The 17,718-nt window shown below is 44.8% G+C and overlaps 1 protein-coding gene across 2 annotated transcripts in view; it reads left to right on the top strand.

Moving 5' to 3' along the window:
• LOC119173837 (uncharacterized) overlaps positions 1-17,718 on the top strand; it is a 148,111-nt gene that overhangs the window by 18,835 nt on the left and 111,558 nt on the right. Inside the window, exon 3 of one of the 2 annotated variants that reach the window (XM_075894330.1) lies at positions 1,565-1,612. The exons of the other annotated variant lie outside the window; for it this stretch is intronic. The gene's annotated coding sequence lies outside the window, so the exon portion shown is untranslated. The remainder of the gene's footprint in view (positions 1-1,564; positions 1,613-17,718) is intronic. 2 annotated transcript variants of the gene reach the window in all.

The following is a 17,718-nucleotide window of genomic DNA, read 5'->3' as shown; positions in this document are numbered from 1 at the left end:
TGTCAGCGCTAACATGAGAAAGAACCAGTCCCGACAGCGTTGAGTTTCGAACAGACTTTTTTTTAATTCTTGCCCAGCACACGCCGCGCGACCGAATGCCAACTTCTTTGACAGGTGCCGCGTACCGAGGTGCTGCACAGTCATTCACTCCGCCTTAATATAAACTCTTTTACATCTGTACCAAAAGAGAGAGAGAGAGAGAGAGAGAGAGAGAGAGAGAGAGAGAGAGAGAGAGAAAGGTCACCGTACCGAAGTGGCACAACCATGTGGTGACGAGAACACGGAATATTTGTGGCTGTGCTTCGTGAGCTGCGAGTCATCGGACGTGCGTCACGGGACGCCCTTTGTCAGCTTCGAAGGAACAGTTCGGCCTCCAAGCGAGATCTGGTGGCGGAACTGTACCGGTAAAGTATTCATAGCACACTTATGTACCTCGTATACAAGGCTGTTAGAGGCATTGGTAAAACCTTTCTTCACATTTACCTTACAATTCGGTTTAGTAACCTCCTCTATACTTTCTTTGGCATTAGTGTCTGTTATATTTTATTAATATTCCGTCAAATCAAAGCACGGGGAAACGAGCCCTTAAGTATCCACGTCTTTCTCATATATATATATATATATATATATATATATATATATATATATATATATATATATATATATATATATATATATATATATATATATATATTTGTGTGTGTATGTATGTATGTATAAGTGAATGGCGGTGGCGGTGGCGACGACACGACGGACACAAGATGCGAGCAGGACACTCGCAGAGAAGGAAAATTGTCTCCGCTGAGCCACATGCTTGAGGAAGCACCCACTTATCGGCAAAGGTTAAGGGATCACAAGAAAATATGCAGAGCTGAATATTCACACTGCTTTGGTGCCGTGAATATATATTCACGGCACCAAAGCAGTGTTCCGACCTGTTCTAAAACGTGCTAAAGCGCTAACAAGGGCTATGGAGGTAGGCCGAACATACAGTTGCGAACCACTAGGAACAACCTTAGGGTGACATGGGCCTTGCTCAGAACACGGTTTTGGAGGTTATACGCTTATTTCTATATCTTCTTTTTGAGGCCTAGTGGTCTCTATATGTAGGTGTTTACTGTACTGTATAATCGAAAAAATAACATGAACAAATAAACACTTACGTTACTATTTCATGTGTAGCAATACTTGTGTAAAAACGCCACGCGACTGAATACTAAACCAAAGCCGGTTTTATTTGCTCACTGCAAGTGTTTACCTCTCAACATGAAATATTTTTTGTTTGCGGTGCCCGTTGTATATGGCTTTTTTTTTCTTTTCAAGGTGCCACATATCAAGTGCACAGACGGGCTCCTCCTTAATTAATTATCGATCGTTATCGCTTGCTTTAAGTGGTGTACCGTTAATGAGGTTGCCTTACCATCAACCTTTTTTTTTTTCTCTCGTACCCGGGATGAATACGAAAGGCCCCTCTCAGGAGCCACTTAAATTCCGGCTTCCCATGAGGAGCTTAAGCGAGTGCATCTTGACTTGATATATCCAATTACTTTCATGCGAAATGCAGGAGATTCCTGACCTCCATGGCGTGCCGGCTACGATGATGTGAAGAAGGGTGAGTTCTTTTGCGTGCAGCGTCTTAATTGCCTTAAGCACCCTAGGTCTTATTAGAGAGGGCCGGCAACGTTATTCCAGAATGGTGAAAAAACGCTGCTGGTCGGAAGTCGAGGCTCCCGAGACCATGCGAACCAGACACTTCAGCTCAGCATCAGGCTTGGAATTTGCAATTTATTCTAAAAGAAATAGCTCTGTCGATTCTTGGCAAATGATGCCATAAACTCCAATGACCGCGCAATAAAGAAAAAGAATAAGAAGACACAGAAGAATAAGAAGCATTTTATTTCATATTACATACAGACTCGGATAAACACTTGTACCTGTAGCCAAAAGCTAGTAAGTAGGTCTGATAAGAAAGGATACCTTGGAAATCCTAGCACAGCAGGGAATAGAGACAGGAATACCGTGCATGGTTGCGACATTCGCAAAACACAAAACATACAGTGGAGTTGATTTCTCAGATCAGTAGAATGCAATTAAATTGACTAAGAACCAACATACATTATATAATTGCAGAGCAAGGTAGGGCTGAAAAGACAAGGTTCACGGCCATTGGCTGATTTGAGGGCCATCGTGAGCTACGTAGTTGCCGTGGCCACCACGGGAGCCCGCCACATGCCCGCGCGTTCACTCGTGATCACACAGAGAGTAGCACGTTCTAAAACGGACGTAACTTCCTGTTCCTTTGTCATCCCTGCTTCCTTCATCTGTAGTTTTTAGCGCGCTCGTTCGTACGAAGTAAGACAGAAAGCGCTTGATGCCTGCGACAAATTCCGGCCCCTACGTTCGTACTTGATTCATCGTACTTGATGACAGATTTGGGTGCACGTTAAAGAACCCCAGGTGGTCAAAATTTCCGGAGCCCTCCACTACGGCGTCTCTCATAATCATATGGTGGTTTTGGGACGTTAAACCCCACAAATCAATCATCGTACTTGATGAATACAATCGACTAAACATAGAAACGAGAAGTGGATTATGGATTTCACCTTCGCGGTCGTCTTTAGCAAAAGTACAAGAGACCACGGGGCTTTTCTAAATGCAGTGCTAATGAACTCAAATGCAGCGTTATTTTTCTCTATACTGTGTAAAACCATTTCACCTATATAAGCTAACCGATGATTAGTCGCCAACTCTTATCAAAGCGATTGATTACTCGGGGCTTGGCTGTAAAAATCCACCAACTACAGTTAGCTTTTTGGTCCGGCGAAATTAACGACCCAGCCGGTTCTCCTCTGACCCGTGTTCATGGCTCGAGGTATATACCCGAGGGAAGCACTGCACGAAAAAAAGTGGAAAAAAGAAATGAAAATCAACATCGTGGTAAAATGGCATCCAATATTATACGCAGACCATTTAGGCGAGCAAGTCTTCCTGGAGAAAGAGAAAAAAGTGTTGGTCTGTTCAACATCAATAGCGCTTTCACAAAGCGCAAGTATCTTTCCTGTAGAACAAAACAACACAATGCATTGACGGGCTAGTTGTTGCGACGGAGGAATGACGACCGCAAACACTCTCAGATGACATCAGTTATTGCGTCACACACACAGAGAAAAATGGACCGAACAGGCAGAGAGGTTAACCAAACTTGGCTCGGTTGGCTACCCTACACTTGGGATGGGGGGAAACAAGTAAAAGAGAAGAAAGAGATAGAGGAAAGAAGAAGAGTAAGAAGGAGATAGATAAATAGTCAGCTCGAGACTAAACAGCATGGTCTCACGCGGTTTTTGCACGGGCACTCGGGAAGTCCGGTGGTCTTTAAGAAGCACATAAGAGACTTGGTGGCTTTGAGCGCTTTCCAGACCGTCGGCCAAGGTGCTAGGGCCTTCTGTAAGTGGTCCTGAAAGGAAGAAAGGAAGAAAGGAAGGAAGGAAGGAACCCTGCGCATGGGAGCGGGATGGGGGAGATGAAAGAGAGAGGAGAAAGGGAAGAGAGATAAACACAGCACGTTCGGCAGCACGCGTGCGCACACTCAGTCATAGTCCAGTCTTGTCTTTCGCGGTGTGTGACATTGCTGTTACAGCCGCTTGTTCATGTCGCGTAGGAATTTCAACAGAGCTTTTTTCGCCTTCTGTTGCAATGTCTTCTCTCGGGCACTTAACAGAATAGTGTCCACGGACATTTGGGTGTTGTCGATGCGCGCAAGAACGGACGCCAGTGTCTGTCTCTGGATGTCCTACAACAGACAGTCGCACAGGATGTCGTGTAGCGTCTCTTCCCAATGACAGGCATCACAGAGAGCGTTGTCGGCCATTCCTATGACAAAGGAATAAGATTTTTTAAATGCCACTCCTAGCCATAAGCGATGAACAAGTGCGGGCTCTCTTCGGTCGAGCCCAGTGCGCGTGCGGAGAGCCATCAAAGAGGACAGGTGGTGTTGACGATTCGTCTCGTTGCTTGGTGGGCACCATAGTGAAAACGTGATTTCACGCGCAAGTCGTCGAAGATTACTGGCTGCATCGGTCCGTGAAAGTGGTATGGCTTCTTCTCGTGTTGCTTCAAGAGCTGCCCGCGCGGCAGTATCGGCATGTTCGTTCCCAATGACGCCGCAGTGACTTGGCAGCCACTGAATTCTCACATGATGCCCTTTCTCGTGTGAAGTGTAGAGAAGGCATCGAATTTCAAAAACAAGCTGTTCGTACGGCCCGCGACGCAGTGCTGAGAGCACACATTATAGGGCAGCCCTTGAGTCGCTGAAAATCGACCATTGTTGCGGTGGTTCCCGGTTGACCACACAAAGTGCAGCGCGCAAAGCATTTTGTTCCGCTGCTGTAGACCGTGGAGGGGTCAGTCCTAAAGCTGGTGGTAACACCCCCTGGCACAGACATTTGCAAGAAAGAATAGATCTGAAGATCATGCGCAGTAAGCACAATGCACAGTAACCAACACGACACGCGAACCACAGAATATGTCATTTGAGAGTTTTTTAAAACTGCACGGACAAAGCAATTGCATATCATGAAGACCGGTGGTATATGTGCAGGTTTCTTTTCTGTGAGCTACAAAACAAACTAAAATATGATCATTGCAAAACAGCTACTAAGGTGGTGCATTTATGACGTTGTAGATGAAAGCGTAGGAAACTAATTCTTTAATGTGAGCTTTGATGTGGCGAATTCCTATTAAAGTAAGATTTCATGATTTTTTTTAATGTATTAGGTCCCTCCATGGTCAAAAATGTATGCGATGAAAAATATTGCTTCATCTGTAGGTGCGTTGTAGGACAATGTGATGTCGAGAAAGCAGAAGCTTGTTAAGAATCCTAATTAGTGCTGGTTCAGTGTTCTGTCTACATCTAGAACTTTAGGCTGGATGTGATTAAGAAAGCACGGTCGAGAGAAATCTGGCACAGCTGCAATAACCTTAAGCCATTCATACAGTATGAAATACTCGGTGCGAATGTCTCCAAGAGAACGAAACTGAAAAGGGCTTGCGCCGAGCGCGACCAATTATTTCGCGCCTACGCAAGAAATGACGTGAAAAAAACAGAGCGAAAAGAAAGCCACATCGGCCATTGGGTAGCTGCTGCTGGGAGACAAGTGAAGAGGCAATAAATGAACGTTAAATTCAGAGCTGCCAAATAGCGTTCCCGCCGTGTCCAAGTCTTCTCCGATGCTGTCATTTATATAGATAAGGTGCACTTACGCGCGAACGGCACTCCTGATCCGCGAACTCTGTCGGCACTGACAGTTATTGCGAGCGCAGCTATTGCGAATGACGCTCGACGAGAAACCGAAAGCCCGCCTGTCTTCGAAGTAGTCTTGCACGCTGCTTCACTTTTAATCGTGTCCTCTGTGTTTCACATGGACAAGCTCTCTGAAAGCTTCCATTTATGACGTTTGCAGGTTATGAGCTGGTGTGTAGCTAAAAGTTTTTTTTGGAAACGATTCTTTCTTGAATATTAATTTGCCTAGCCCACAGTATATGACATTTCGGGTCGGCTCGAAGATACCTATATCTCGCCAGGAATATCAGGAATATGTTACTGTACATATTTCATTTTGTGGTTAACATATATATATATATATATATATATATATATATATATATATATATATATATATATATATATATATATATATATATATATATATATATATATATATATTGTGTGTGTGTGTGTGTGTGTGTGTGTGTGTGTTTGAAAAAGCTTAGCTGCTTGGGCTGGTTGGTACTGGATCCGAAGGTAAACCTGTTTTAGGAGCGAAGCTCTTTGGTCCCCCGCGACGTCCATCCGGCTTCAGTACGTTCGAGTGCCGTGCACAGTCAAAGCGCAGGCGCGAAAGATGCGTGCCAAAAACCGGCGCGCACTATACCATCGTGAACTCTTGCCGGTGGTCGGGTTTAATTTGACGCTGATAGTACGTTCTTGAGTAGTCTAATGCTGTCATACGCACCAGTCCTCGAAGTTGGAGCGTTTATAATAGTATCAAGCCCCGGGGCTTGATTCTGGGCTGCTTACGACATAAAAGGAGTTTCATGGTGAGAAGCGACGCTGCCGTTGCGGCCGCCCGTGCACAGAGTCGGTAAACAATTATAACAGGCCAGTTGGTATGAATCGATCCTGGTAGGAAGCGCCCAGCTATTACACAGGAACACACGACACAAGCGCTTACGTCGTGCGTCTGTACGCCCAAGTTTTACACAGGAACACATGATACAAGCGAAGCGCTTGGGTCGTGTGTTCCAATGTAAAAGCTGGCCGCCTCCTACCAAGATCAACTAAGTAGAGCCACGGCGCATGCGGACATTGTACACTCGTGCGCAGTAAACGACCACGCTGGAACACTTAGCGCTCCCGCACGAAGTGTTTGCAACATAAGGGTATACCATACAGTTTCCTAAAATCAACTAGAGGGGACTCCGGCGCTGCGATCGTTCAGCGACCACGGGAATGATGGGTATCGTACACGGATTTGCCTATATAGTATTCGTACTTGCGGGCGGCGTATCGCACTTGGGGCTTCTTTTATGGCTGTGTTTAGGTTTCGTTTCGAAGAAAAAAAAAACTAACCCTTTTGATCTTCGTAACCCCATTCGAAATGGTAGGCCTAAATGATTAAGCTGGTGAAGCGCAACTACTGAACATTTGTCGGTTGTTGTTTCATGACAAAGCAGCTTCAAGCCACGTACGCGAAGACGTACGGAGCCAGAAGTACGAAGATTAGACAAATCCGTGTCCATTCCCATGCTCGCTAAAGCACCATGCGTTGCAGCTCCCATGGACGCTAACGCCAGAGTTCCCTCTAGTGTATATTTAGGAAACTGTATAGAGTATAGGACTTCATATTTGCTGCAGATAGAAAAACTCTGATTACCAATGTTTTGCGGCGTTTTACAATCTACCATTTCTTGATGAGACTCCCCTAGCGGTAAGCTTTCCGTTGCGCTAAAGAAAATAGGCACCATAAAAAATGGTTGTTGGTACCTTTAAAATTGCTTTAGCTTCGTTGGTTCGGACAGAACGATTTAGTCTTCGGAGAGGCTGGCATTTGGAACCTGCAGGATGCTCGACGTCCTTAGTGGGAAAGAAAACCATACAGGCACCTTATTTTGATTGAGTTGACCTGCAGCGCCTCTTTTAGGTAGGGGCTTGGAGCTTGCTCGCCAAGCTTTTTATTCTCGGGGCGGGTCCCTTAGAGTGTACGTTTGAGGCGCATCTGTGCAATGCAGCCATTACACGCCCACTGGAACTTTTATGAAGAAGGAAAGCACTCACTGTCATTCTGCTGACAAGCGAGGCACCCACTACACGCCTGTAGGGCAATATGTGCACTTTCCGCCGCTGCGAAGGCTCGTCGACAGGCGGACCCCGAAGCTGAGGAGGACTTGGGAACTGTATCGGCATTGCCTTTTCCAACTTTAAACTCCAACCTCTAATTCAAGATCACCTCGCCACATACTTCATGGATCACTAGATCGTAATCCTTAAAATAAAACGCGTCCTACAGCTGTGTAGTTTGTAGTGTAATCATTGTATACATACATAAATGCATCGATATGTAAATGAATACATCTCGTGTATATGTAGGTGTATATACAATCACCCCTATAATACGTCACGTCTTTATATGATGGTAGAGGACTTGTGCAGAGGATTGTACAGAGGATTCACGGGTTCTCCCGATCAGTTCCGAACAAGCTCCTCCATCGTATTCGGCTGCCCTGCAGATCTTCCCACGCAGGGATAGCCTGTCATCTCAAGCTTGGAGGTCCTGCTCTCATCGGAGGATCCGGCTTTGCAGCTTGCTGCGATGACTCGGGCTACCGATGCCATCGCGGCGAGAGGCATGGCCGTGCAGACATGGCGGGGGCCCACGCGGTGATCCAGGGACAAAGGGGAGTCCAAACACACTTGCTAATAAAGTTTTTTTTATGTCTGTCGTAGAGGTATTTGCGGTATTTTGGTAGTTTGAGTGTGTCGCCAAGCAACCACAGACCAGGCCCCAAACGTTCTCCGCACTTAAAACATGTTAATTACTCAAGTCACTATTGCTTGCACTATGAAAATGATGCACATGATGCTTAGAACAAATGTTAAACAATTCAGAGTACGATGCACTCTACTATAGGAGAGCAATATGTTCTCACAATTCAAACGATCACTAATTGTGCGAAGCCGTCATGAGTCTGCGTTAAAAATAATGTCGGAGACGTCAATAACATTTCAACAAAACATGTTTTTGTTAGACATACATTAAAAATGATGACAAAACAGACTTCATTTACATGAACATAAATATGAGATGACGGGGAAGGAACATACACATTCGATGTTTCACACACACAGGCACACAAAAATGCGTCGCAAAAAGACAGATACACACATGAATATTGCAAGGTGAATAAGAGGCGCGAATAAAACATGAATATGCCCATTTCGCATATTTATATGTTGGCATGCCATTTCATCGGTTGTATCGGTACATCAGCCTACCATTACCAGGCTTGCCGAAAGACAACTTTCACTCGTTCGTCACAGGCCGACACAAAAGGGCAAGACCAGTGCCGAAGGAATTCCTCTTCACCGAGAAAGAAGAGCTCCTCCGACAAAACACAACAACTCGGAGTACAGTCGCTCTATTATCGGGAAGAGCGCGCGGCGCCGGTGTCCCGCTGTAACCACCCCGCGGTGGTTGCGCCAGAGGCAGAAAGAACCGGCAACAATGAGAAGACAAGCAAAGCCGCCTCGAGAATGACGCTCAGAAGAAACGAAGCGATTTACTCCGAGGCAGCGAAATCAAGCATGTGCGGCTCTCAAAAAAAAAAAAAACGACCAATGTTGATTTGTTTCCCGAAGGGAGCAGTTCGGGCATGTTGCTGACTGGACCATTCTCCACCTTTCGAGGTGGTCGAGAGCGGGAAGCACACCCCCTACTAGGTGCCACGTGAATTCTCGGAGGTGCCTAGGCAGAAAAGAAGCCGTTAACGTGGTCCAAGACGCCGGACCAGAGCGAGCATGGCGGGCTGGAGGAACCAACTGAAGCAAAAAAGCAGCAGTTGTCTCAACTACGTGGTTGTTCAACATATCTATGCCAGGACAGGTCGAGTGGACATGGCGAAAAAAAAATTCAACACTTGTGTGCTTGGAAAAAGTGGTGAACGATTTAGAGTAATGGTACTCGACTATATGGGAGAGCTGAAAGCCGTCCCATGGGTCTGCCCACGTTCGTCTGACACTAATAAAGTGTCATCTTGTTGCTTTAAAAAAAAGAACCAGATCTTGCACGTAAGTATACATTAAGTGCACGTTTATTCAGTAAACAGTCTGCATTCTTCTTTTCAGGGCCTTGCCATACGACCAGCTAACATAACTACGATTCTCTAAAGTGTTTTTCACCTTTCAGCTATACTGCAAACCTTGAGCAAAAAGGCAATGTGTTTCTTCCGCAGCGATGATTTTTTATTCGATATCTTTAATATGAGCAGCCATCTTTATGGAGTGGACATCGAAGCGGGGAATAGCTTGTATCTGCTGATAATGAAGTTTTCTGTCGTCAAAGAAAAAATGACTGCAGTTTCCCGAGTGGGAACACTGGAGCATATATGTTGAACTGCGATAAATGTGGTTTGTAATTTACGACAAGCGTGTGTTATGAGTGAACATGAGTGAACACGCACGCACGTATGCTGCGAAAGACTATGTTTATTCATGAGACGCTTTGGGTATTTTGAGCAAGATGGCTTTATGGTCCGTAAAGTGAAGGCTGAGTGGGTCTTGTTGCAGCGGTCGAAGGTCGAAATTTGCAAAGACGTAGTCGATGCACGTCCCGCGAACCGTGGTCGGATGATGTTTGCCGTCGTGCGTTGCTCGTTTCAGCGAGTGCCGCGACTCCATGTAGTCGACCACCCAATCGTCCTTGATGACGTCGACGTTGAAGTCGCCAACTATCACGAAGGGTCGTCGTTGCGGTCATGACCAACCTTGGACCAACCGACGAAGTGCGGCATGATTTTCATGTTAGTGTCTGGCGCTTGTGTTCGCCATGCAATCATGCCGTACCATTCCAGTTTTGCAACAAGCCATGTGAACGAAACCACCGCAAGAGCTGCAGGACCAATAAATGTAAATGATGACATTCATGACATACATGTCATGATTTTCATGTTAGGACTAATCAGATATGTTCTTCATACAGTAATGTTATGCCATACGAAGTTTGGTATCGATACCATTATCGAAACGACCAGGACAACTACAAGTCGTAGGCGAATAGATAAATATTTATTGATAGATTGATAGACAGATAGATGGATAGATAGACAGATGGATATATGGAATATATGGATAGATAGATAGATAGATAGATAGATAGATAGATAGATAGATAGATAGATAGATAGATAGATAGATAGATAGATAGATAGATAGATAGATAGATAGATAGATAGATAGATAGATAGATAGATAGATAGATAGATAGATAGATAGATAGATAGATAGATAGATAGATACGCTCAAAGACGCCGAAGTTCACTAAGAAATGCTTTGCGTTTAAAAAAGAAACATACCTTCTCCACGAACAAGTACTACGACCACCTTTTAGGAGGAAGCGAGGTTCAGGTGTAGCCGAGAGAACTGCGTGGGTGCCGCGAAAGGCGTGCGGACAGAACATTTCGCCGCATAACCGCGAAATAAGAAGCAGAACGCGACTTACAGTGCTGGTAACATTTTTTTTAGCTATAATAAAAAAAATGAAACAAGAAAAGGAAAACGTGCGCAGTGGGACGGCGTGGGCGTGCGGAACTTTGTTTGCGCTTGTCACCCATGTTCCCGCTTCTCGAGCAACGATGGCCCTTTCTAATCCCCCCCCCCCCCCCCCCCCCCCGAAAGAGCGAGGAAACACGCGTGGGTCGTACACGGCTGAACTCGGCGATTCGCGTGGGCCGTGGAAGGCTGAATTCAGCGATTCAAGCGAGACTATACTGCAAAGTGAACTCCCGCAAGCGAACTCTCCATTACCATGTTATTGACTTTATTTGTTTCAGTGAGCTGTACATCTGTTGTACCTGCACAGTTTTCTTTTTTTTTTTGGGGGGGGGGGGGGGTTACGATTTCATTTTTTTAACCTCATAACTTATAGAAATGGAGTCCCCTAGGGGTCATAAACCCGTACTCTTTAGCAGCAAGTCATGGAGAGAAGAACAAACCGACAGCCACCAGATAACTCCCGAGCAAAGTATCGATTGAGCCCAGCAAAGTGCTAAAATAAATCACGAGTGTCTTGCCTGAGTGATACTAATAGATGAAACGGTTGATACCAATGTAACGTTTATTGAACAAAGGAAGCATAGCCAAAAAAGCAACACCGAAACCAACAATTAAAGCACCATTACACGTCGTTCGTTTGTTTCTTGTTCGCGCAGCACTTGCTTTGTTCATGTACGATGGTTTACTAGCAGGTAGTTGTGCGACTTAATACCTTCCCTTACTGACACACGTTAGGCTGAAATTTGTAACAAACTTGGCTTACATAACTCTTTAGTTGGTAATTGTGATGGATATGCGATTGAGATCGTTTAGAGATTCCCGTTCGTGGTGGTCGCACTTACAGATGGAAGCAAAATGCCTGAGGCACGTGTGCTTGCTGTGCGATGCCACTGCACGTTTAAGAACACCAGATATTCAAAATTTTCGAAGCCTTCTCACACAATCACAGCATTAGTCTACTGGAACACAACAATGACCGTCTCTCTTAGACCCTACAATGCTTCCAAATAATGGGCTTCATAAATCAATGAACATGAATGCCCAATTATGGGTTTCATAGGTGAATGAACATGAATGTCCCATGGAGTTTGCTAAAGTCGTTGGGAAATTGGGTACTCAGCAGCGTTTGGTTTGGACAGGCGTTGCTAAGAATGTCAAATTAAGTGTGCACATGCATTGACTACATGCTACGGCTACGCACTCTGCTGCAGCCTGCATTGGGTGGTCTAGCGGTCACACGTAGTGCTCGGCTATTGATCCAATGTCGCGGTTGCGATCCCGGTCGTGGGGGTCACACTTATAGATGGAAGTGAAATGCCTGAGGCGCTTGTGCTGTACGATGCCATTGCACGTTAAAGAACACTCTGCTCTCTATCTTTCAACTCCCCCATCCCCTTCCCATGCGCAGGGTAGCAAACCGGCTGCCTATAACTGGTTAAGCTCCCTGCCGTTCGTTTCCTCCTATTTTCCTTCCAGATGTTGAAAAATTTCGAAGCCTTCTATTACGACGTACATCATGACGACACCGTGGCTTTGGCATGGGAAACCCCATATATCAGTGCTATTCTACGGATACGCAAAGAGTATTGACTTTTATCTGACGTAACGCATTTAACGAAAAAAGCTAGGAGCATCCTCTTCGAAGGTTATCGCTTGGTGACATGTGCTACAGAAAAAGGAAAAATGATGCTCGCTGTCTTTTTGGTTCCAACCTTCCTCGATGTCACTTCCACGTGGTGCGGTAGGTTATTCGGCAGGATTGTGTACCATGGCAAACGAAAAAAAAAGAACTGGATCGACCACGTGTTTGTTGAAATACAAATTAGCAGAGAAACTTCTAACTACTTACTGTTCATATTCATGGCAACAAGAAAATATTTTAATGTGGCAGAGGCGAGGCATTGACAACGAAGCACGAAAGAAATTCTCTCCGTCTGTAGTCCGCAACAAAAATTTTTTTTCATGATATGATAGTTGTCGAGATTTTACGTTCCAAAACCACGATACGATTAAGAGAGACGCCGTAGTAAAAGGCTCTGGAAATTGCGACCAGCTGGGTTTCTTCAACGTGTACCGACATCTGTGCAGCACACGGGCGTCTATCATTTTATTCCGTCGAAAGGCGGCTGCCGGGGTCGGGATTCAACCCCGCGACTTTTGAGTCAACAGTCAGGCGCTTTGACCATATATATATATAGGTCACCACGGCAAGCGTAATTTATTTTTAGTTATTACGTAATGCCCACTCGAACAACACTAGAGTGTATTGCGATTCTAAATGATATATAGAAAACACTGTTTAGAAATAACATATTGGGGATTTAGAAAACTGTGTACCCAGCCTTTGTTTTATTTCCGGAAAGAACTAAACACTGCTTGAACTCATTTGCCAGCGTATACAGTGGTCGCCCTATGCGCGTGGAGTTCCAGCCACATTAGATATGACATCGATGCACGGATTGTTTTACCGTATACTTGTAGCGGATGTTTTATGAGAGGCAAGATTAAACGTACGCAAGATTAGGTAACTACCAGCTCTGCTTTTACTCTTAACGCTGAGTTACACTTTCTAAAACGACTGCATTATTATGAAACTAGGCAATTACGTAAGTCCTGGTAATGAAGTTTTCGAATGAAAGGACGTGGTTCCAGTGACGTCATGCTTGAATGTTGTAAATGTGACGGTGGTCGTGCAACCAACGTTTGTCCACTAATGGCGTGTCATCTGCGCTGTTCTGTTTCGATTTTTTAAATCTATTTTTCCGGAATTGGTTATCGTGTAAATAACGTCAGCGCCAACGTTTTCAGCATACGCGGAAATAGTTACTAGCTTCTTAGGTTGCAGGGACGCTAATCTTTCTATGAGGTACGAACCTTTTGGCTGAACCTGATTGAGTTAGTTGCATTTGCATAATTGGTTCTATAATTACTATGTCGGGTCAGGAACCTCCTGTTACAGTGGTACTTCCAAAGTTATGTATCTTTTTTTTTGTATGGAAAAACTGCGACTTATTGTGTAAGTGTTATTTTATGCGCCTTTATTTAGTTTTGGGTTTGTTCTATACCTTGCTCTACTGCTCTGCAACAGGAGATTATTAGCCGGCACTCTAGCCACTCGCACCAACCTCCCGTTACATACATTTAATAAAGCAAATACATGTTCCAATTTCTTGAAACTTAATACAAAGAGGGCAATGAAAAGGCGTAGGACAAGCGAGGTTAATCGACCTGCTTTGCATTCGCACGTGAATAAAGACTAATGGTACAATAGATGCGAAAGAAATAACACAAGCACAGCGTAGCCGCTTTGAAAATTAATTCGGCGCATAAATAAATAAATGATAAATAAATAAATAAATAAATAAATAAATAAATGAATAAATAAACAAGGCTCCTTATCTCCCACGCGTACCCCCCGTAGAGCGGACGCTCACGCGTGGACTCGCTTATGGTGGGGACAATCGCACGCCTTGGGCTTTCTCCAAACAGATTCTGTTGTAGTTACCGGGCACACAAGTGTTGAATATTTTTGGTTCAAGCACTAAAGCTTTCAGCTGTGAGTAAGCGCTTGCGGTGTACCCTTTCTTTCCCGTGTTGTTTTTTTTTCGCACTACTTTTACGTTAAGGCGCACAAAGTTTACTGCACTCGTTGCAAAGTCTCCGTTTGCGAAAAGAGCGCGCTTTCCAGAGACACCGAAGTAAAAACTGAGACATATTTATTCTCGTTCATCCGTACCTGTGAGTATGTTTCGTGCGGCATTTGTGCGTGTTATACGCGCAGCACGTTTCAATCTGCTTGCCACTCTTCGCGTGACCTTCCAATTAGTTGCTGTCGCGTTCATTGCTTCCCCTTATCGGGGAAGATCTATCTATCTATCTATCTATCTATCTATCTATCTATCTATCTATCTATCTATCTATCTATCTATCTATCTATCTATCTATCTATCTATCTATCTATCTATCTATCTATCTATATATATATATATATATATATATATATATATATATATATATATATATATATATATATATCCATATATCTGTCTGTCTGTCTGTCTAATCAGCTTACGACTTTTAGCTTTCCTGGCTGTTTCATTAATGGTATCGATACCAAACTTGGTATGCCATAACGTGAATGTATGAAGAACGCATTTGACTAGTCTTAAGGTGAATGTATGAAGAACGCATTTGACTAGTCTTAAGGTGAATGTATGAAGAACGCATTTGACTAGTCTTAAGGTGAGTGTATGAAGAACGCATTTGACTAGTCTTAAAGGTGAATGTATGAAGAACGCATTTGACTAGTCTTAAGGTGAATGTATGAAGGACGCATTTGACTAGTCATAACGTGAATGTATGAAGAACGCATTTGACTAGTCATAACGTGAATGTACGAAGAACGCATTTGACTAGTCATAACGTGAATGTACGAAGAACGCATTTGACTAGTCATAACTTGAATGTACGAAGAACGAATTTGACCAGTCATAACGTGAATGTATTAAGAACGCATTTGACTAGTCATAACGTGAATGTATTAAGAACACATTTGACCAGTCATAACATGAAAATCATGACATGTATGTCATGAATGTTATAATTTACAATTTATGACCCTGCAGCTCTTGCGGTGGTTTCTTTCACATGGCATGTTGCAAAACTGACATGGTATGACATGACTGCATAACGAACATAACTGACAAGCCCTAACGTAGAAAATATGACATGTATGTCATGTTTTTTATGTTATGACTAGTCATGACTAAATGCCGTGCTTAAGATACACTCGCGGCCGTTTCGCTAGCTTCGCATCTACCAAGTTTGGTATTACGAGACGTGAATGAATAACGAAGGTATGTGGCTGGTGCAAACATGATAATCATCAGTGCAGGGGCGTGTCATGTAACACGACTTCATGCCACGCTCATGATGCGCTCGCGGCCGTTTCGCAAGCGTCTCATGTAGCAAATTTGGAATTACGTGACGCGAATGGACGACATAGGCGAAGAACCCGTCCAAACATGATAACCATGACATGCATGTCACGTAACAACATGACTACATGCCACACTCATGATGCGCTGCTGCCGTTTCGCTAGCTTCACATATGCCAAATTCGGTATTACGTCACGTGAATGGATGACGAATGTGTGTGACTGGTGCATACATGATAATCATGAGAGGCGTGTCATGTAACAATATGACTACATGTCATACTCAAGGCGCGAATACACTTCGACGTGACCCGGCGGGCGGGTGCACCAGCGTTCGTTTCGTCGCGTCACGCCACCGATGCCACGCCAGGCGCCGATCTTACTTGCAGAAGCGCGCCGCGCCACGTTGCTTTGACGCATGCTCGTTTGATCGCGCCCGGCACCCTTCATGACGAAGAAAAGCAGACGCAGTGCTGTCTGGGTAGAGCTGGGTAACATCATCGGCGTGAAATGCAGCATGTTGCATTTCGCGCCGATTTCTGCCGGGCAGCGCTTACGGACGCTGGTCGCCCCGGGCGTCTGTTTTGCTAGCTCAGCGTCCCTGCGCCCAGCGTGCGCGCTCGTAAACGTTAGGTCGGAGTGCATTGGGCACTTCATGATGCGCTCGCGGCCGTTTTGCTATCTCCAAATATACCAAGTTTGGTGTTACGTGTCATTACTGAATGGCGAAACTATATGACTGGTGCAAGCATGATAATCATGACACGCGTACCATGTAAGAACATGACAACATACCACGCTCACAATGCGCTCGTGGCTGTTTCACTAGCTCCACATACACCAAATTTGATATCACGTGACGTGAACTCGCAACCTTCACAGATGGTGGCGTCGCCATGCGGCATTTATCGTAACTGTCGTTTGGGGGATGCCCTCGCAGCTAGCCCATGTCATCGTTGAGCCGGCCTCACTTTGGCGTTTCACTGGTGCTTTATATTTAGTCGCTGGTAATTTCTATTACTGTTATTCGGAATTCGGTAGTGAACTACAGAAGTCGGACGGGTACTGCGAGTCGTAGTAGCAATGATTTACTCATTGTTTGCTTGCTGAGCTAAAAATAGCGAAATATGTTGGATGCCGCTGTGCGGACGCCATGCAGTCAAAAGCGAGGTTTCCTGCTTTGCAGGAGCACGGCTGCTCGATCTTCCCCGGCCGTGGCACGAGCAGCGTTCACAAAGCTGTACGTGCATTCCTCCACACCGTAGCAGACGATGCACTCGGCATTCAAAAATTCTTTTTCTTCAATATACACCGCACACGCGTTTCTCAACATGCAGTGTGGGATATATTACATACCAGAGTGAATGACCTTCTCTACAAAGCCTTGACAACACGGTGGCTGCAGCCGAAAATACTATCAGTTCGAAGTGACGGGCACACCGGCGGCGGCTGCTGGCATTCCGGCTGCACGGTCCCCCAAACGAAAGCCATGCTGGGCTTGCACTGGTGCCCTCTCTAGGCGGTGAAAGTTGCGAATAGACGACGAACGTAAATGACGCGTTCAAACGTGATAATCACGATATGCGTGTCATGTAAAGCATGACTACATGCTACGATCATAATGTGCTTGCGGCCAGCCATTTCAATAGCTCCACGTACACCAAATTTTTTAAGTGAAGTGAAAGGACGAAGAATGTAATAGACAGGTGCAAACATGGTAATCATGATATGCGTGTCATGTAAAACATGTCTACATGTTGCTATCATAGCGCGCTCACGGCCATTTCGCTCGCTTCACATATACCAAATTTGGTATGAAGCTACGTGAATAGATGGCAAAGGTAAATGACACGCGCAAATATGATAATCTTCACATGGAATTCACAGCATAATTTACCGGTGCCTCGTAACGTTGTGCTGATTTTGAAGTCACATATTAATATTTCTCCTTCGTAC

Source organism: Rhipicephalus microplus, chromosome 5 (genome assembly GCF_043290135.1).
Source record: "Rhipicephalus microplus isolate Deutch F79 chromosome 5, USDA_Rmic, whole genome shotgun sequence".
Lineage (NCBI taxonomy): Eukaryota > Metazoa > Arthropoda > Arachnida > Ixodida > Ixodidae > Rhipicephalus > Rhipicephalus microplus.
This window is presented reverse-complemented; position numbering and strand designations above follow the sequence as displayed.